This window comes from Crocodylus siamensis, chromosome 2 (genome assembly GCF_052110815.1).
Source record: "Crocodylus siamensis isolate JL-2025a chromosome 2, ASM5211081v1, whole genome shotgun sequence".
NCBI classification, from domain to species: Eukaryota; Metazoa; Chordata; order Crocodylia; family Crocodylidae; genus Crocodylus; species Crocodylus siamensis.
This window is the reverse complement of record NC_143396.1, coordinates 240,764,979-240,785,479: the sequence shown is the minus strand read 5'-3', so window position 1 is coordinate 240,785,479 and position 20,501 is coordinate 240,764,979. Positions and strand designations below refer to the sequence as shown.

Genomic DNA, 20,501 nt, shown 5'->3' with positions numbered 1-20,501 from the left:
TGAGGTCTTCCAGCCCTAATTTTCTATGATTCTGTGTTTCTAGGTTTTGTCTGAAAATGTAGCACTGTGGAGATTACGATACACAAAACCAGAGTTGTACCTGGGAAATAAAGTCTATTTTTTTTTTTTAATTTACCCCCCAAACCTAGAAATTTGCGTGAATAGTGCTTCTGAGTTCACCAAGACAGCTCGTTAGTGTGGCTACCCATACAAGCGTCTGAAAGAAAATGCTTCGGATCAGGATCCTCAAACTGGCTTCATGCCGATTGACCCCTTTGAGGATTTTTTGTGTGCATCTGTGGGAAAAGATTTTCTCTCTCAAAATGCCTTTTAAACAGAAAATGGCTTTGACCCGGGCTATGTTTTAATGGCAGCACCGTGGGAGGAAAAATAGCCAAGAAATAAACTTGTTTCAGGCAGCTGCTAGTTTGCTTCTTTCGGGTTTCCTCCAAGCCTCATTTTTAACTTAGGATGGCTTCATTTGGAAGCCCAATGCTGGGAACACACTCTTGCAGCCTTCCAACAGGGAAGGAAAACAGGAGCAAATCGTGGACGGCTGCTCCGGAGAGCTCAACTTCTGTCCTTCAAAGATTTCCTTGTGGTCCCGTCCCCTCCTTCCTTCCAAGATTTCTTTCTCCCCCGACGCTCCGAAGTCCCCCTTCCCTCCTGGTCCCGCTTTCAGCCCTTTGCTTCTCTTCGCACCCTCCCTTTTGCTTCAGACTGGCTGGCTGAAGCAGTGGCTGCTTGTGGGGCGGAAGGGCAAGAGGGCCACTCCTAACCTGCCCCTTCCACCTCTCCTCTGCGGGCTGTCCCGAGCCTGAAGTTGGGTCCGGGAGCGACCGCAGAGCTCGGCACGGGCTGGGGAGGAGGGGGAGGGAGGCCCATTTCCAGGCCCGGATTGGCTCCGGCCCCGCACGTGAGGCTGCACTCGCGCCTCTGGGCTGGCGGCTGCCGAGGCTCAGTGTGAGCGAGGCGGAGGCGGGAGCCGGAGACTTCCCAGGAGCCGCGCGGTGGCAGCGGCGGCGGCGGAGCGCGGGAGCCCCGAGCCGCGCGGCGCAGCGCAGCGGGTACGAGCCGGAGCCGGACGGGAACGCAGGTCGGTCGGATGGTCCCGGAGTCGCTCCGGCGGGCGCGGCGCGGTGCCTCCAGTGCGGGGGATGCCCCGGGGCTGGGCTGCTGCGGGCCCCAGAGTTCATCGTGAAGCCCGTCCCGCGAAGGGCTTGGGCGGGGGGTTGTGCCGAGGCAGCCTCGTGTTGGCTGCGGCTCCTCCGGGACGATCCCAGGTGGTGCGCGGGGAGCCGGATCGGCTGGGACGGGAGTTGTCCCGCGGGCTCCCGGCTCCTCCCCCCGGCGGCCGCTCCCGCCGCGCGGGGCCGCCGGCCCCTTCCCCCGGGCTCTGCCCTGGCTGCGGCTGCTGAAGTTTTCGCGGCTGATACGTGGGATCCGAGGCATGTTGGCACCCGAGCCTGTGGGGGAAGGCTTTGATCAAAGATTTCTCACCCCCCCCCCACCTTAATTGGCGATCCTGCGTTGTTACTCAACAAACGGGTCAAGGGAGTTCTGCCTCCCCAGCCGGCGCCAGGCTTCTGTGCCAGGAGCAGGACAGCAGCCAAACGTGGAGTTGGGGGCTACTTCGTGCAGCTCAACAACCAGGGTCAGAGGCCGCCTCATCCTTGCCACTTTGGACATTGTGATGTTTCAGCAAAAGTCACCTTGAGTGGCCACCGAATAGTCAGCCCCCCGTGAAGTTGCTTGGGCCCTGTTTGTTTCTGATGCCATTCAGCCAGGAGATGGACCGAGAGTTAGCTGCCCTCCCAAGTTTTGCTTCTCTCTAAAGCCCATTTCCATGTTGTCCTGTACTGTAACAAGGGGTGCACTGGTCCGAGGCACTGCAGGGCGGCGCGTCCCTGAAAAACCCTGTCGTTTTGTTCCACCCCTCTCCCTTTTCGCCTTCTCTCAAAAGAAACAGTTTTCCTTTTATGGTTGGCATCACTTGGATGGCTCTCTTTAATCATTGTCCCCTGTAAGTCCCAATTTATCTTTCAGGAGCTTCTTTAGCCCTTGTTTTATTTGGAGGCAGGGAGAGTCCCATTGCTTTTGATTGCGTGAATCAGATCAACAGTCAACATGCGCTGCCTCCAGATACTTCGACACACTTGTCTTTCAGGAATTGCTGTTCATGGGATGCGAGCAATACTGGCATTCAGTATTCTCCTGTTCAGCATCACTAGACAATAGATCCAGATCCTTCCCCTCCCTTCTGAACTGAAAGCTAGGCATTGCATTATTTTGATTCTCCTCTAGTAGCTGTATCTAGTCAAGGCTGTGACACGCAGCCATAGAGTAGGTCACTGTGACCTCCCATCTCTTTTTGCCCATTTAGCTCTCACAGGAGAGAAACAGAGCAGAGAACTTCTACCTGGGCCATGAGACACTGAATTGGCAAGAGTCAGAGGTTTCTTTTCCACCTCTGCAGTCTTTCTATTTTTCACCGTTGTGGAATTACAAGTTGAAGCAACAATTATGTCTCTCTTTCACCTTGGAAAGAGTCACGAAGAAAACTCTGTCGTGTTGCTTATCAATGAAAATAGTCAAAATGGGAAGCTGATTCAATTTTGCCAAGGTGAGGTAGCTGCTGCTTGAGGCTAGGGAAGGATAAGTGGAGATGTAGAAACCATTGCCTGTAGGAATTATTCCAAAAATCAGATTTCCTCAAGTGCTGATTAATCTATTTGCCTGCTAGGGAAAAGGCCTTTTAAACTAAAGTAGTTTAGGGCCTTAGGAAATAGTTCAGAATAGGTTATGGAAGAGCTGTTCCTCACCAGCTCTGCTCCTAGATGTTACTGTGAGCCTTTGTAATTTGGTTTAGTTTGGAAGTCATTTAAGCTAAAGAGCAAACATGCCCATTTTTTATTGTGTCCATGTAGGGAATAAGTCCAAAATTGCTCTGGCACTTTAATTTCACACCTTGCCTTATTTTGCAAAAGCTTCCCCATGCAGACTTTGTTCCTCTGTGGCAAATTAAGTTACAGCAAACTAGAGCCACTGTACTCTTGAATGAGAAGAGCCACGGGGGGAATTTAACATGATTTAATTTGTGCACATTGATTTCACATCTTCATTTGGTTCATCTCAACTTTCCAGAGTGTTTCCCCAGTAGACTTGGTCTTTGCATTTACAGTTGTTTGCATTCAAAACTAAACGACAACTAACTGGCAAGAAAGCAGGTGATGATGTGTATTTATGAAAAGGCCAGAAATAAATAAGGGTCCCCCCCCTTCCCCCCCCAAATATTCTTGTGATCTTCAGACTCGGTATAGCATATTTCCCTACAAGGAAAATTAACTTCAAAATCCTTTATTTTTTAAATAATTGGCTGGCCAGGATATTTTTGTGGTATACTTTGATTTATAGTATTCACTGACAGATTTTCTCTTATGACGTTTTTACATTTTTTATATTTTGTGGAGTTGAACTTTGTAAACAAGTGAAATGTTATCTCATAAATGTTTAGTTATTGTATTGTTGTTGTTATCTTTAAGAAGTTATACTCAGGAGCTCAGAGAGTGAGGGCATTGTTTTAATTTTACTCTCTAAAACGAACAAGATCCATTGTCTCCATGGAATATACTTGGCTTCCATAATGTGGTGAATAAATTCTGTACTGTGCTGAATCTAGAGAGAAATAGCTAAGATTACTTCTGTCAATCTGATTTTTGGTGTATTATGGAGCTGTCAAAGTAATAGTGGATTTGTTCTTTTTCTTTCTTGTCCTTTCTTTTGCAACTAGAGCATTTGCACTTCAAGGAGGTGTCCAGGTAAGGTAATTATTGGCAGTGTTGAATAGGAATGTTTGCATCCTGGTTTGATATGGCTTTTCCTAGGGTTTGTCTTAGAAGTAGAGGGCTCTCTCTTATTCCTGGTATCACAGTCCACAGGAGTTTTTTATAGATGGTATATGTGGGGCAGACAGTGTCACCCAAGAGTTTCTTTAAATCCCTTGTTCTTAGATTGAGTCTTTTGGCATTGATGTGAGGTTCAAGTAGTAGGAGTGTGGAATCACTTACTAAATCTTTGCGTCTCAAATCAGATATTCTGAAGAGTTCATAAATCCACTTGGATGGTGGACTGCTAAGCGCACTGATCCTACACATGTGAATTTAAATTAGGCAGTGAATCTTCTGCACTAACTTTTTTCCCCCAGATCGACAAATAATTGAGAGCTAGAGACACAGCCTGAAGGAAAAGCCAAGATCTTATCAATACTAATAAATGTCAGCTAATTTTTAACTAGTTTGTTTTAGTTTTTTTTAAAGAAAATCATAGAAGTAGATTTAAAAAAAATAGGATACAACTAACCAAATATTCTGCAAATGGGCATTGTATTCTGAATAAATTCTCCAAACTTCTTGCCTGTAGGGCAAGCCTTACTGCCTTACTCCCAGGAATGGCAGCTAATTTTGATTTTCTAAGATACCATAACAGAAATGACTTCTGATTTCTTAGGAAGGACAGGTTCTGTGTATTTTCAAGATTATATCTATATCTATATCTCTCGATTGATTGATCGATAGGTATAGATATACTGTATATAGCAAAAGTAAATTTTTGAAGGACATTCACTAGACAAGTTTAATAAACTAATATAATCTAAAATAGCTGAGTTGTTTCTTTTTGCAACTAAACCAAGTAGTTGAACAATAGCTCTTCCTTTAAAGCCTTTTATGATTAAATGATTTAATCTGGTATTTAGTGAAGGTATGCTCCTTTCTCTAATACAGGGGTGGGTAAAATATGCCCCGTGGGCTGGATTTGGCCTGCCAGGCCATTCTGTCCAGCCCATGGGACTCCTAAAAAAAATTTAGAAAATATTTATCTGTTTCTGACTGCCTGTGAAAGATGACAGGAGCCAGGGGCAGTGGGACGCGGAGGAGCAGGAGGCAGGAGCCCAGCCCTGTCCACTCTCAGCTATTTTCCTGCTTCCTGCCCCTGCCCTGCTCCAGCACCCCGTGGCTCCTGGCTGCATGACTGGACGGGGCAGCACGGTCCCACACCAGTACGGGAGCGGTGTGCACGCACGCAGGCAGGGGCAGAGTGTGTGTGTGTGTGTGTGTATGCATGTAGGCAGGGTGTGTGTGTGTATGTGCATGCGTGTAGGTGGGGGCAGAGTGTGTGTGCTTGTAGGGTGAGTCCCACATGCATACCCCACCATACACATGCATCCACACGCACTCACACCCGTGCCACCCACCCCCCACACCCCATGTAGCCATACAAACATCCACATGCTCCCTCACCCTGCATATGCGCCCACAGCTCCCTACATAACTATACTCACCCCCCCAACATGCAAGAGTAAGACTTAATTTTTAGTTATTATGCAGTCATCTGTATGCACACTACACAAACACAAGTAAACCAGGGCAAAAATCTTTTTTGAAATTAAATTAATGTTTTAGATGTTTGCTTTTTAGAATATATTTTGGTATTTTTCTGGTTCCGAGATGACAAAACCCCTTGCTGAAAGGAGTATTTCCAGGGGCAAGGGGAGAGACTTTTGGTGGCAAAGGTCAGGAGCTAGGGGGTGGGACTTCTGGTCCCAAGATGGTGACCAGGGGGCGGGGCACCTGTCAAGGGGCGGAGCTACCATGTGGCCCTTGACAGCTTGCCAAAACTCGGTAAGCAGCCCTCTGCCCAAAATAATTGTCCACCCCTGCTCTAATATGTACATACAGTTGCAGCTCCAATTAATTTTGGCACAATTTTTTGTTTGTGATATTCTTTGTTTCTCATTGTCAGACATTAAAGTTGAAATTATGTTTTACTTCATTCATTATGTTAGAGACTGTGTTGGGAAAGAACTCTAAGAGGTGGTCTAATGAAAGGTCTTTTGGGTGCAAAATTAAGAACAACAGGAGAGCCAATACTTCGTTTTTATCTAGTCCCTTGCAAACATTACATCCTTCTGAAGGATTTTATTAGTATCTAATTTTGGTGCCCAAATGTCCTGACATGGTGAGATTGTGGGTTACTTTGAATCTTCATGTTTCATATGAATGGTTTATCCGTACTTTAAATGGTATGGGAAGGAAGAAGGGGAGCAAGAGAGCGGATTAATAAAACCAAAAAAACCCAATGAGACATCTTTAGTTCTAATAGTCTTCACTCTGTTTTAAAAAGTAGCCTCTAGCATAGTAAAAAGATGAGCTTGCATACTGACATGTGGTATGGGCACCAATTGGCTGTACATCATGAACCTGTAGGCTCTTGACACAAAATGTTATGAAATACTGAAGCAAAATGTAGGAACAGTATGAGAGAATTGAACTAGGTGACTACTGTTTTCTGCTTTCTAAACCCTATTCTTTTCCTAATTGTGGACATTTCTAATATCTCTGTTGGACTGTCTTAAACATGTATTTTGTGGGAGGTAACTCTTGCTTTACCAAAAGTGGCTTTACCTGCGTGAAATTTCCAAATGTGAGTAATACTCGAGGTTTTATAATGAATCATATGTGTTGAGAATAAAGACGGAATCCAATTAATAGATGCGGGCAGGCATATGACGCATCTAGACGAATGCAAAGCACAAGTAGACAGATTCAGGTTGGGTCTAGTTTTTGCACAAATTTGCACTAATGCAGTTAAACCCATCTCATTAATGTGGTACTTGGATTCTTGTTTTAGTGTGTTTTTATATCAGTTTAGATTAAACCTGGTGCAAAGCCAGTTAGATTAAACTGAAATAAGCCTGAGTCAAGTGAGACTACTATCACCTGTGTAGTGATTTAAACAAATTGATTTGAAACTGCAGTGTAAACTTAAACTGGTGCAGTTCTGCCCGTAGATAAATCGTGTTTTAATTGCAGAATGTGAATGGATCATATTCTTGTAACCATGCTTTGTCTCTTCCTTTGCCACCATGGGTTAACTGGTAATTATACCTCTCTCTGCCTTTTCCTGTAACCTTTTTGGTCAGTGAGCCTTCAGTCTGTCTCTCCTTCACAGCCCTGTCACTTCCCAGGTTCATTTGATACTTTGACAAACAGTACTGGCTGCAATTCCTCTCATCACCTGTATAAACCTTACCCATACACATACCCGTAGTATCTTTCCAGCCTCATTCAGCTACATTGTTGACAAGTGCCTGTTCCATGTTCTGTCTTTACACTTTTCCAGTATTGCCTTTTGAAGAAAAAAAGTGTGCTTTCAGCTTCCACTGTGGAAACTCCCTTTCTCTTTCACTTTGGTGATTGCTACTGATGGAAATATCCTTTGCGGATATTAGCAGGCCTTCTTTCTGTTATTTGCTGTTCTTTTCTGGTAACTCAACATAGAGCGTGCATTGTCTTCCTTGCCTCTGAATTTAAAGAGTTAGGACTGGCATAATTCTCTTCTACTAAAAAAAAAGAAAAAGAAAAAAGGGGGAATTATGGACAGATTAACACCAAACTGACACAGTAGCTCATTTATTTTCTAGGGCCAGTGCAGCAAACTGTCAATGTTGTATGAAAAGGACTTTAGAATTCTTGCTGTAGTATAATCATTTTGAAGGCGTGAGGACCAATGTCTTAGCACCTGTGTGTGTGTGTCTGAAAACTTTTACAAATTGTGTTAAGGAGAAATCCAAATTTTCCTTCATTGTGGGTCACCTGATAATATAACCCACCCTGAAGAAATTTGCTTCCAATACTTTCTTGTTTCTGGAAGGCTGAAAACACCATTCCCAAGGGGAATTTAAGGACAAAGTGGGTTTGATGGAGCAGAGTTGGGCCTGGAAGAGAGGTGCAGTCGGCAAACAAACCGATACTCAGCTGGTGAACAACTCCAGAGTTGTTGTAGACTGGCCTTCAAGCTGGGACCTGGAAGATGATTTCCCCCCACCTCCCCCTTTTAACTCAAGCCTGAGCCCAAACTTCCATAGTAGTAAGAGAGAACTGGGTTCATGGTATCTTATACACAACTGAGGTCTGTTATATTTGGTTTTACTTCAGAAGGGAGAAGAGTAAGTTTCAGAATGGAGTTTGTTGCTTGAATATATGAACATACATTACGAAGGCAAAATCTGAGGCTTTGCGTTTTCATGGTTCAGGTTATAAAAATATTTCCAAGCAGGGTTAGGAAAGAACTTCATAAATTATACAATGCCATTTTACACGCATGCCTCAGTCTTCTTGATGCTTACCAGTCTTGCTCTGACTTTTTTCACTGGTACAGTGCTGGTCTGTTTTCTAAAGCTGCAGGTTGTGCTGGGTTGTGTTGTGTGTGGTTTGTTTGTTTTTTTAATTTTAATTAGTACCTAAATGTGCTAGATGGTAATGCCCACATCACAAACCTTCTATTTTATTTTAAACGTAGGCAAACACTTCAATTTGAAAACTGGGAAACATCAGGTTCAAGCTCCTTAAAATCTCCTTGTTGTGAGTGTCATTTTTACTCTCAATTTTCAAACATGGTAGTCTATTATCATCTTAACTGTGTCACAGAGGGCTTTTTATTATTTTTTTTAGATCTTGTAACTGGGTATAATTCATACCCTCCATGGTCTTTTAACAACAATTAAAACCAGCTTACCATATGCAAATGGATCCTCTCCTCTGGTTTTTGATATTTTTGTTTTTTTGAGATAAGTCAGGAAGTGGGCCTTTCAGAGGATGAATGCTTGAAGTCACATCTTTGTCAAATTAGCTTAAACTGAGGTCACTTAGTATCTCATAGGTAGCATCTTTTATCATAGGGTTATTTCAGTGGTTGTTGATCTTCAAGTGTGCTTGCTTGTCTTTCCTCATACCTCACTCTTTGCTTTGGCTTCAGGCCAAGGGACAGCTGGTATTAACCATAGTGTGCTGCTACCAGTGTAGGGTGTTTTGTGCAGTTAATACTGTTCATAGATTTCATCAACATTAGAGCTGAAAGGGACCTCAGAAGATCATCAAGTCCAGCCCCCTGCCCCAGAGTAGGCAGTCAGCTAGGGTCAAAGGATGCAAGGGTGCTTGCACCACCTCTGGAGACAGTTTATTCAAAGCCTTGGGAGCTCAGACAGTGAAGAAGTTTTTCCTTATGTCCAGCCAGAAATGGTCTTGGAGGAGTTGGTGACCATTTGACCTTGTCATTTTTTGGGGTGCTCTGGTGAACAGTCATTCCCCCAGATCCTGATGTACATCCTTTATATACTTATAAGCTGCCACCAGGTACCCCTGAGCCTGCGCCTTTCCAGGCTGAAGAGTCCCATGGCTCTCAGCCTCTCATCATAGGGCCTGTTCTCCTGCCCTCTGATCATGTGTGTGGCTCTCCTCTGGACTCTCAAGTTTTTCTGCATTCTTTTTAAATTGTGGAGCCCAGAATTGGATGCACTACTCCAGCTGCAGCCTCACCAAGGCTGAGTACAGCAGGAGGATGACATCCTGGGATTTGCTTGAGAAGCATCTATGGATGAAAACCAGAGTTTTGCTCACTTTACCAGCTGTGACATTGCACTGATGGCTCATATTCATCTTATGGTCAGTCAAAGGGCCATGTCCCTTTCGGCTGTGGTGCTAGCAAGCCTAGCACTGCCTATAAGTGTGCTGCGTGTTTTTTTTCCCCAAGGTGGAGAACCTTGCATTTTTTCGGTGTTGAATGTCATCAGGTTTTCATCTGCCCATTTTCTGAGCCTGTCAAGGTCGGCTTGGATCACCAGCCTATCCTCAGGTATGGACTCTACCCCAAAGTTTGGTGTCGTTGGCAAACTTGGCCAGTCTGCTTCTGACACAAATGTCCACATTTTTAATAAAGATGTTAAAGGATATAGGCCCAAGGACAGAGCCTTGGAGGGCCCCACTGGTCACGGCGCACCACAATAATTTACTTCTGTTGATTTTCCACTTTCTGGGTCCGACCTCGGAACCAATTCCCCAGCCATCAGATTGATGTAGCCGAAGCCGCAGTTCGCCAGTTTTTCCATGACGAGATCATGGGACACCAGATCAAAGGCTTTTTTTTAAAATCAAGATATATGATGTCAATCTTGTCTCCCTTGTCCAGGTGGTATGTCACCTAGAAGGAGATGAGATTGGTCAGGCAAGACTTACATGCAACAAACCTGTGCTAAACTTGGACATTTTCAGATTTCTCTAACTAACCTGAAAATTTAGAAAGCACTTCTTCAATCTTTTTTGTCTTATTCAGGACGGAAGTTTCTTTGTATTATAGGGCTTATTTTTTCTTTTCATTTAGCAGTTTTATTCTGTTTTACAAAAAAGGATTAAAGAAGTTTATTAAAATAATGGGGAAAGGGGCAGGGGCAAAATAGCATACTACCTCTTTATGTAAATTTTCCATCTTACATGTTCCATTGGTTTTTTTCTTTGTTTAAGTGATGCATGTTACAGGAGGATGAAGGATGGCCTATTCCAATAAAAGGATTTCTGAAGTTGTATGTACAAATCTTACTTCTTTACCAGTGATTTGGAAAGTATTTAAAATAGACATCTGAAACTCAATGTAGAAATGTTTTAATATTTTTTTTTCTGCATGACAAACTGATTTTAATACCTCAGAGCTGGTTGAGGATTGTCATTTTCAGTTCATCAGGGTCTAAAATATGCCTATACAAATTCATACTTTGAAATTTTTAAAAACATGGTTTATGTTATTCAGCTCTTAATGAAAACATTCCAATATGTCCAGTAATATTAAGTGTTGGATGAAATGGCCTTACAGAAAATAGCCTATCTGTACCCTCCCTTCACCCCACCTTCAGATATCTGAAGATTGTTAGCAAATCCCCCACTCTGTCTTCCCTTCTTTACATTAAATAATCCCCGTTTTTCCATCCTTTTTTTGTATGTTTTGTAGACTTCTAATAATTTTTTTTACACTGTACTGTCTTCCAGAGTCTGTCTAACTCAGATGTCAGGCCATATGAGGAAAGGCTGAGGACCTGGGACTCTTCAGTCTGAAAAAGATAAGGTTGAGAGGGGATTTGGTAGCAGGTTACTGTACATCAGGGGCTCAGTGAACAACTTTTCACCAGGGTGCCTTTGGGAAAACCCAGGAGTAAAGGCCACAAACTCCTGGAAGACCATTTCAGGCTTAACATTAGGAAGAACTTCTTCACGGGGTGTCCAGACTGTGGAATAAGCTCCCGCCAAAGGTGGTGCAATTGCCTACCCTGGAAATCTTCAAGAGGAGGCCGAACAGTCACCTTACTGGGGTCACTTGACCCACCTGTCATTTTTCCTACCTGGTATAGGACCTGATGATCTTTTGAGGTCTCTTTGAGCCTTACAATCTATGAATAATTTTTCTGAGTCTGTTTTCAAGTGCAGTGCCTAAAACTGGTCACAGTACTCTGTTCAGCACTGGTAAAGTCATAACTAGAGTGGAAGAATTACTTTCTTGACATGCAAGCAGCACTCCTCTTAATACAATCCAGTGTGCTATTGTTTTTTTCCCCACAAAAGCCCAGCCCTGACTTCATATTCAGCTTATGGTTGACTATAACCCTAGGTTCTTTTCCACAGTACTTCAGTGTAGCCAGTTTTTCCCCAGTCTGTATGCATGTGATTTGTTCTGCCATAAGTGCTAGACTTTGCACTTGACTGAATTCAATGTAATTAATTTCAGACCATTTTTCCAGTTTATCAAGATCATTATGAATCCTAATTCTATCCTTCAGAGTGTCTGCAACTTTACCCAGTTGCTGTTATCTCCAAATTGTCTTTGTGTACAATTAGTCCCATCCTCCAAATTGTTGATGAAGATACTGGACCTAGAAGTAAACACCAGGGAAACCCAGTCCATACTTTTTCCCAATTAGGCATTGAGCCATTTCTGACTACTCTTGAGCATGATGATCCAGGCAGTTATAGTTGCACCAGCACTTTTTTTTTTTTGCCTTAAACTGCATTTCCTTGACCTACTAATGCAAGTGTCATGTGAGAGTGTCAAAAACCTTGCTGAAGTCAAAGTATATCATACCCTTTGCCCTCCTGCATCCACAGATACCTTCTCCTAGTAGGAAATCTGGTTCGTCAGGCAGGACTTGCTCCTGAAGAATTTATGTGGGCTGTTTCTGACTTTGTTCTCCTCTAGGTGCTTAGAAATAGCTTGATATGTTCCATGACTTTTTCAGGAATTTAGGTAATCTATCATTCTCCATATTCTCTTCTTTTCCTTCCCTTTTTTTTATGAGCAGATTACCTGTTTTTCAGTTGTCTGGAACTTTACCTTATATATACAAGTTCTCAAAGAGCCCGCCAGTGGCTTTGCACAGCCAAATCCTTGCATATACCGTAGGATGCATCTTCTCCAGACTTGCTGAGTAGAAAACATTCAGCTTCTTTAAAGTAACCCCCTATCTTGCTCTACTGATAATATGGGTTGATTATCCCTTCCCTTATTCTTGCTGCCCACTGTGTTTGTCATCTGGTTTCTGACTTTATTTGTGAGGACTGAAGTAAAGAAATCTTTAAGTACTTCAGTCTTTTATGCATTATTAAATTGCCCTCTGTATTTACTGAGGGACCTACATTTTTCTAGGTTTTTATTTTCTGACATGCTGTACTTGTAGAATGCATTTTTGTTGTTTTTCTTTATGTCCCTTGCTAGATGAATTGCAATTCATGTGTTGGTCTTCCTGACCTTCTCTATCCACACCTAGGTGAAATTCTTATACTTATCCCTAGTAGTAATGACCAAATAACATTTTTGTAAGATTCCTTCCTGAGTTTCAGTCCATTCAAGAATTTACTGTTTAGCCAGGTTGGTGGTATCTTATTGTACTTTCCTTTGAAGCCTTCCACTTGAAGGTGTTTCACAAGTGAGAATAGAGTTATTATCAAAGCATCATTAGAAAGTCTAGGACAGAGAGATTAAGTAACTTTCTACATTAAAGCATGCAGTGTGAGAGGTTTTCTTTTTGAGTCTTTTATTGTGTTCCCTGCTCTATCTTAAAGTAATTCAATGCTGTCTTTTTTGTTACAAGAATCTAATCTGTCAGTGATGGAATCCCTTCCTCATAAGCATAAGTGTTTTGTTAGCTGTAAGTGGGGAGGAGATTTAATGGGAAAGTGATATGAAACTAAGATGATTCTGTGTTCCACTGTTTTGTTTTGTTTTGTTTTGTTTTCTTGTTTGTGATCACATACTTTTTTCTTTAAGGAAGTATTTAAAGAAATCTCTACTATAAGCTGAGTAATATTTTAAAAACAAGATCCATCCAATAAAAAATTTCTCCTATGGTAACGTTTATTTGAAGTTTTCGTTTAAAACTACATTAGGTATACCATCTTGAAAAATCTGGTGGAAAACCTAAGAGACCATTGGCGTAGTAACTTAAAAGTTGTAGACTTTTTTTCCTACGCCACCCCTCCCCCTCCCCCCCGAGAGCTAGGATGACTCTGTGCCCAAATTAGCAATAAAATACAAAATTCATTATGTGTCTGGTTTGGTTTTGATTTAGGAGGGCTGGATACCATATTTTTACTGAGAATTAAATTATCAAAATCTTGTAACTTGTATTGGTTTAGAAGTAACTTTCACCTCCAGAATTAGACTTCTGGCCTCTTACAGAAAAGTCAGATCTAAAGAAAATGGCCAAGAAAGTTATAATAATTTTAGGAAAATAAATACTTTAATGGCTTAGCTGTGTCAGATGAAACATAACCTTTTGTCTTTATTTTTTTTATTGTAGAAGAAAGAAGAGAAATTCGGAAGCAGAGGGCATGGGAAAATGATGTGCTTGAGAATTTAATCTTTTAATTCCTGTCACTGTTGTAGTGCTGGATGACATTTTTGGGCCCTATCCTGCATATGTTGGCTTTTGCATATAACTAATGACTAGTGCCAATGGCACAAATGAGAGTAAATGTATATAAAATTATATGGGGTGTGGGTGTGGGTGGGTGGGTTCAGGCTCCCAGCAAGCAGGGAAAATGGCTGGAAAAGTAGGGCTTGATCCTGCCATTTCTGAAGTTAATAGCATATCTCCCAGAGGTGTTAATGGGCATGGAATTGGGACAAGCAGGTGAAAACAGATTTGTGAACATGTGTTATTTCCTTTTTCAGTTACCATGTTACTGTGTTTGAGTAATGTCAGGCTGCAGATATTTGGATGACTTGGGAGGTTATGAAATTGTTCATGAATCCTCCAGTTCCAGGAAATTGTAGCTAAGACTTATTTTATATTTACTTGTCTGCTGCTTAAATTTTTTTCTCTGGGATAAATGAGAAATGGTCAGTTATAGACTGCAGATTAGCAATAACCAAAGTGAACAATCTGTAAGCTGAAAGTTGTTCAGATGAAATGTTGAGGTAACTGTAAATACTAGATAATGATTTGTGTGCAAAAAATGTAAGTTGTGTGAGAATCTTTTTGTTCAAAAGCTATTTGACTACAGTAAGTTTTTAAATGTCAGCTAATGAGAGGATGAAAATGAATAGGGAAGGGAGTTTATTTTTTTGCGGCAGCATTTCACGTAGGTTTACAGTAATCCTTTTATCTGAGACTCTCAAATTACTTTAAAGTATTAATTAAACTTATCATCACACTTGTGAGTTAGTAAGTCTTTTATTATCCCTGTTTTACAAATGAGGAAATTGTGACCTTGAAAAAGGTGCCTGAGTTAACACAGTAGATCAGTGGTGGAGCTGAGAAAAGAACCCACTTGGTTTTAGACTCAGTTCCATGGTCTGATTTTTCTCTCCCTTAATATATCAAATGTGTTATACTTCTTGCATTTTCTTTATACTGCATTAAATGTGGGCAAAAGCCTAAGTCAGTAATAAGGCTGATTGAATGTGGTGCTTGTGGATTTGTACTGAATGAAATTTTGTCAATTGATACAAAAAAATAACCTTTTCACTTCCCAAGTACAATCATTCAGTTTCTTCAGTACTTGGAACAGCATTTATCCAGGATACTGGTAGCATTTGTTTTCCAGAATAAAATTAACTTGCATATAAATTTCCATAGTTTGTTCCATTTACCAACAGTTTCTAAATTGTCAGGCATTGAACTCAGCATATTTTGTTCTGTATTCCCAGAAGTGTGTATTTACTCTGCACAGGAAGTAAATAAAGTTTGTAGTTTGACAAGTTGATTAATGTAAACCACCTACATCCTTGTCTGTGGGTGGTTGGTAAGGACTAGTTTCTCCCCTGGTAGCTAGGATTAAGGTCATCTGTTCGCTCACTTCCCATTGTGGATGAAGCAGTCAGTGCTGTCATAGTTCTTTATCTCCACAACTGTGATTTATTTGGTGACCCTGCAAAATAGGACTGTCAACATTTCCATATCAGCTTAGTTTTGGGGATGGAAGGGGAGGGGAGGGGGTGCACATTGCTGAATGCCTTCAGAATCATTTGTATTACTTTGTTCACTTTTCATCTCTTCCCCCTCTCCCCACTTCAGAAAAGAAATGTGAAATATCACATTTGGTCTCCTCCCCATGAGATACTATCTTTATTTTTTGGTATTCTATTGGCATACTAAAAGAAAATATCAATACGATAGTAAATGCTTATGACAGGCACCTGAGAGGACAATTGTATTTTTGAATCTCCTGAGAGATTTTATTTTTCCTTACTGCAAGTGCTTACTTTGGGAAAATCTTAATAAGAGTCATCTCATGGAAATGTATAGTTTTCACTGTTGACATGTTGAATCCTGACCTCTCATCCTTTTACAGGATCTATATGGAGGCAAGCACAATAAATAGTCTTTTAATAAGGCCATGAAGGAGTGTGTAGAAGAGTCATTAACTTACTTTTTGTGGAACAGTAATGGCTAAGGTGGTTAAGAAATAGTAAACAGTAAAGGAATTGTAAAGGGCATTAAACTAACTAAAGGGAGATGAAAGTGCATTATACTGAAGTGGGGATTTCAGGCTGGAGGAAGTTATTAGTAAAGTTCCTCAAGGATTGGTCTTGGAATGTTTTCATAAATTATTTTGGCACAAAAAGGTGGTGTTTGCTGATGAAATATGTTAATAACTCTCAAAGTAAAGGACCTTCATCAATAAAAAGGAAGATCAAAAATATTGTATGGGAAGAATTGACTGACCTGGAGTGCTGGAGTAACAGAAAAGATGTGAAGTTTTAATATTACAAACTGTAAAGCTATGTACTGAAATATTTTTAAACTTCTTTTTTCTTAAACTGGAAACTTGTTTGGAGAGATTAGAGGAAATGGGACTGGGTAGATGAGTGTGAGCCACTAACGTGATATGTAGCTTTGAAGAAAGGTTATACAGATATATACCAGGATATATTTGTAGTGATATGGCAATATTAGTGGTCTTCATGTGGACTTCTGTGTACACATCTGGTCAGTCTATTCAAGAAAGAATTGTTCAAACTGGAACAGGTAAAAAGGACTCCCTGTGATAATTAAAAGAAATAAAGAGCCTATCCTATGATGGGAGACAAAGGAAGAATTACACCATATCATGGAGATCCCCAGAATAATTTTAATATGATGTGTTCAGGAAAATCGGTGTATTATGGATGTGAATGTACTGATGTCAGTATGGGTGGGTGGTGGCGGTCCTGGTAGCAGATATTGGGGGGGCTACGGCAAATTCTGGAGTGGCTGCAGCCCCGCCTCTAGCCCCACACCTGTAGGCCCCTGCGGTAAAGGAGGGAGTGGAGCAGGGGCAGGTGCTGCCCAGCTGGGGTGGAGCAGAGGACTGAGCTATGAGTGGCTTGTTTGGGAGGCATAGGGGGCTGGGTGGTGGCTCCTGCCATTGCATGCACCCTAGGAGGGCATGGGGTGGGGCAAGCTGGGGCCGGGCTGCTTTGAGCTCTTCCTGGTGGAAGCTGGGCGAGGCTGTGCTCAGCGTGGGTGGCGGCAGCGCTGGGTAGGGACTACAGGAAGGCCTGTAGCCACTCTAGAACTTGCCATAGGACTTCCCCCCCCGCCCCCCCCCCCCCCCAAAAACTTCTCCCAATGCAACACCCCTGCTGGGAAAAGCCTGGTGCTGACCCAGCCTGCCCTGCCCTGCATGTACATCTGGGGGGCACATCACACCCCTGTGCACTCCAAGGAGTGTGCAGTGGCAGGAGCTGCCATGCCCCATGCCTCCCAGACAAGCCACTTGTGGCGCCATCCTGTGCTCCGCCCCGGCTAGGCAGTGCCTGCCCCAGCCCAACGCCGTCCTTCACCGCAGGGGCCTATGGGAGCGGGGCTATGGGGGGAGAGGCTGCAGCCACTTCAGAATTCGCTGTAGCCCCTCCTCCCATGGTGTGGCCCAACCCCCCACCAGGAAGGACCCAACACCTCCCTGCTTGCACCTTGCAGCGGCATCCCCCCACCCCATGTGCAGATCCAGGGGCACACGTCCCCCCCCTCCATGCCCTCCTGGGTGCACATAGCAGCAGGAACCTCCCCCCCCACACAGCTCAGTCCTATGCTTGACCCCCAGCTCCACTCCTTCCCTCCCCTGTGCCTCTTTCCCCCCCCCCCCCCCAACAGATTTACCAGCCAGATCCAGCAGCTCTCCACTTGGCCAGGCTGTGCTCTTGCCAACCACGTGCCGCACTGTAGCTGCGTGCATCCATGTGGCAGTTATTGGCCACATTAGTTCTGTGTACTCCCTATGACCCTTTTAAGTACCCCTAGTGCTACCAGTAGCTGCGGTTGACAACTGCTTTTTTATAAGAACAGACAGATGGGCCAAAATCATTCCATCTGTCAGAAAGTGGTGTGTTTGCAGAACTGGTTTACCAGTTCACTGGATTACGCTTATCACCAGTTTTGCTTGTCAAGAGTACAGAACAAAGTCACAGATAGCCTAAGCAATTTGCAGAAGACCATATATAACATGGTCCTATCATTCTGAGACTTTCACAGCTGTAGATATCCATATGTGGGTTTGTTTTGTGCAGGTAACAAATTAATGGTGTTCTGCCCTTTTTACTTCAGGAAAGTTAGAGCCCAGAATCCCAACTTTGCAGTTATCTTGTTCTGGATTCCAAGTCTGATATATGCATATGCTAAAAGTCCCTCTGAGGGCTGTAAAGAAATTAAATTTGTAGACTAGTGATTCTCAACCAGGGTTCTGTAGTTCCCTGAGGTGCTTTGAGATCCTTTCAAGGGTGCCATGCAATGTTAGCACTGTTACGTGTCAAATGTGATTCGCAAGATAAACCCAGAGAGATCAAATAGGAATCCATAGTGTCCAAAATATTCTGGCTGTGTCTAGACTAGTATAGGTGTGCGCTTGCAGCAGTACAAATTAGTGCTGCTGCTTTGGTGCCATAGCACATGCCCCTGCACTTGCACTTTGTTGGGGACACATACTGCTGTGGATAGACTGCCCATACCCAGCTCCTCCTGGCTTTGACTGGGCTCCATGTGCTGCAGACAGGGGTCTGGCTGGGGCACAGGGTGCCTCAGTGCTGGGCTAGCGAGCAGACAGTTCCCACACCGAGGCACCCTGTGTCCCAGTGGAGTACGCAGCTTTGTGCTACCTGCTTCCCCATCTCTGCATGTTGCGGAGTCCCCATGCTGAGGCAGGCGGAGATGGGAGCAGCCAGCCTGGGGCTACCTGCTCCTGCATCTTGAGGCACACTGCACCCCAGCTAGCTGCTCAGCAGCTGTCTGGGGTGCAGTGTGCCTCAATTCAGGGGCTCTTCAGTGCCTGGATATGGGGGAGCAGTCAGCCTTGCTACTTTGTCTCTTTCTCCTGGTGCACACTATTTTTGCATGCTTTACACAGCTTTTTTTCGGGGGGGGAGTTGCCCCTGGGAAATGGGGAAATCTCGGTAGCAAATTTTGCCCATGCTGCAAATTAGCAGTGAAACACATGGTTTAACATGCAACGTGTGCAGTTTTTAGTGCCACAGGGAGGCTTGTGAGCCACAAACCACATATGCCTGCATGTGTAAACATGGCCTCTGACTTGTTGTGGTCCTTCTGAATTCTTTGCGTCGGAATTGCTCTGTTATTTACCTGTAGTCCAAAAATGAGTGAAAAATAAGAGCTGGCATTTTCCAAGGGGTGTTTTGAAAGTATTGAAGGGTGCCTTGAGTCTGAAAAGGTTGAGCACTGCTTTTGTTGTGGACAGACTGATAAAGTATACAGAGTGAAGTCTAAGGTGGGGGGATTTAAAGCAGATCAGTTAATGTGTTAGGTTGGGGACGTGCAGGCATTAAGGTGCATGGTTGACAGTTTAGGGATTGCAAATTTGAGGTAGTAGCAGGAGCTCTTATGGCATGGTATGTCAAATTCCAGTGAATCGTCGAATTCTGCTAAATACCATGTCACAAGTACATAAAAAAGGAAAGGAGTTCTTTATATGCCGGTGCTGGAAACGTGGACATTAGGAATTTGACATCTTGCTGATTTAAATCTTTGATTATAATTAGTGTTGCAGGAACTTGGTGAGCAATTTGTATGATTTGATTGCTAAAATCATGGATTAAAACTTGTTCTGATAGGTAAATTGTGTTTTGTTTTTTTTTTGGGGGGGGGGACAAACAGGGATGAAGGGTGGCACTAAACATTAGAGATACCATTTCTTGTGTTAAAATTTTAAAACTCATTGGTAAAAGAACCGTAAGATCTTGAATACATATGCATTCATGTCCTAAAGTAACTGAGGGGAAGGGATTTGTGAATCAAACCAGAAAATGTAATAAGTTACCAGTTTACTCAGCTGTCTCCTAAGTGTTCAAAATAAAACTGTATATTCAGTATGGAACTTCAGTATGGGAGAATTCTCATGACATCTCATGTGGGCTTTTTATTACATAAATAGAAAAGGTAAAATTATCCAGGATGAGGCAGAGAAGGTAAACATGTTCAATCATGTATTTTTGTTTTATACCTGGAAAGAAGCAGGATGAATTACTTGCATGGCATGAGAACGTTAAAGTACTTTTGATTAACAACAAAGTAGAAAGTTAAATAACATCTCTTAGGAGTGATTTTTATTTATTTAAATGTGAGGCCTAGTTAATTATAGGAGTCCTAATAGAGATCAGTAGTCTGCCAATTATTAATTTTAATATTAGTGTATTTGGACTGCTACAAGATTATCCTGATATTTTTAATATTCAGATAGTATATATGAGTTAACAGGATGACTTTTGTGATTATAAATTGGTTAGTCTAACTTCTGTTTTGGGCAAAATAATGGAAAAACGTATATGGAATAAATTAATGAAGGATGAGATTTTCATGTTGTTGATTTGTTTACTAATTTGGTTGTTAAAGGTAACTGAGAAGATGTAATGCATTTTTTTAATGTATTTTAATGTAGTACTCCACAACATTTTTATTAAGACTTTAGCATTCTAACTGACAAACCTGAAATAAATCAGTAGGGAATCATCTAATGGGGAGTGGGAGAAGTGGGGATGCTGATCTCTGATTTAGTGTATAAGGTAGAAATCTACCTTGCATTCTTCCCGACTTGAGGTTAATATGGCTAACTACCTCTCGATAGTTATGCTTTAGCCAGGCAGAAGTAATTGGGCTAAAAAAATGTGAATCTGAACAATATGCTCTGTTACGA

The 20,501-nt window shown here is 42.6% G+C and overlaps 1 protein-coding gene across 3 annotated transcripts in view; it reads left to right on the top strand.

Moving 5' to 3' along the window:
• Positions 1-930: 930 nt before the first annotated feature.
• Positions 931-20,501, top strand: part of STXBP6 (syntaxin binding protein 6) — a 250,309-nt gene continuing 230,738 nt past the window's right edge. The window contains exon 1 of one of the 3 annotated variants that reach the window (XM_090033526.1): positions 931-1,096. The gene's annotated coding sequence lies outside the window, so the exon portion shown is untranslated. The remainder of the gene's footprint in view (positions 1,097-20,501) is intronic. The other 2 variants (XM_090033525.1, XM_090033524.1) reach the window with 2 other exon arrangements.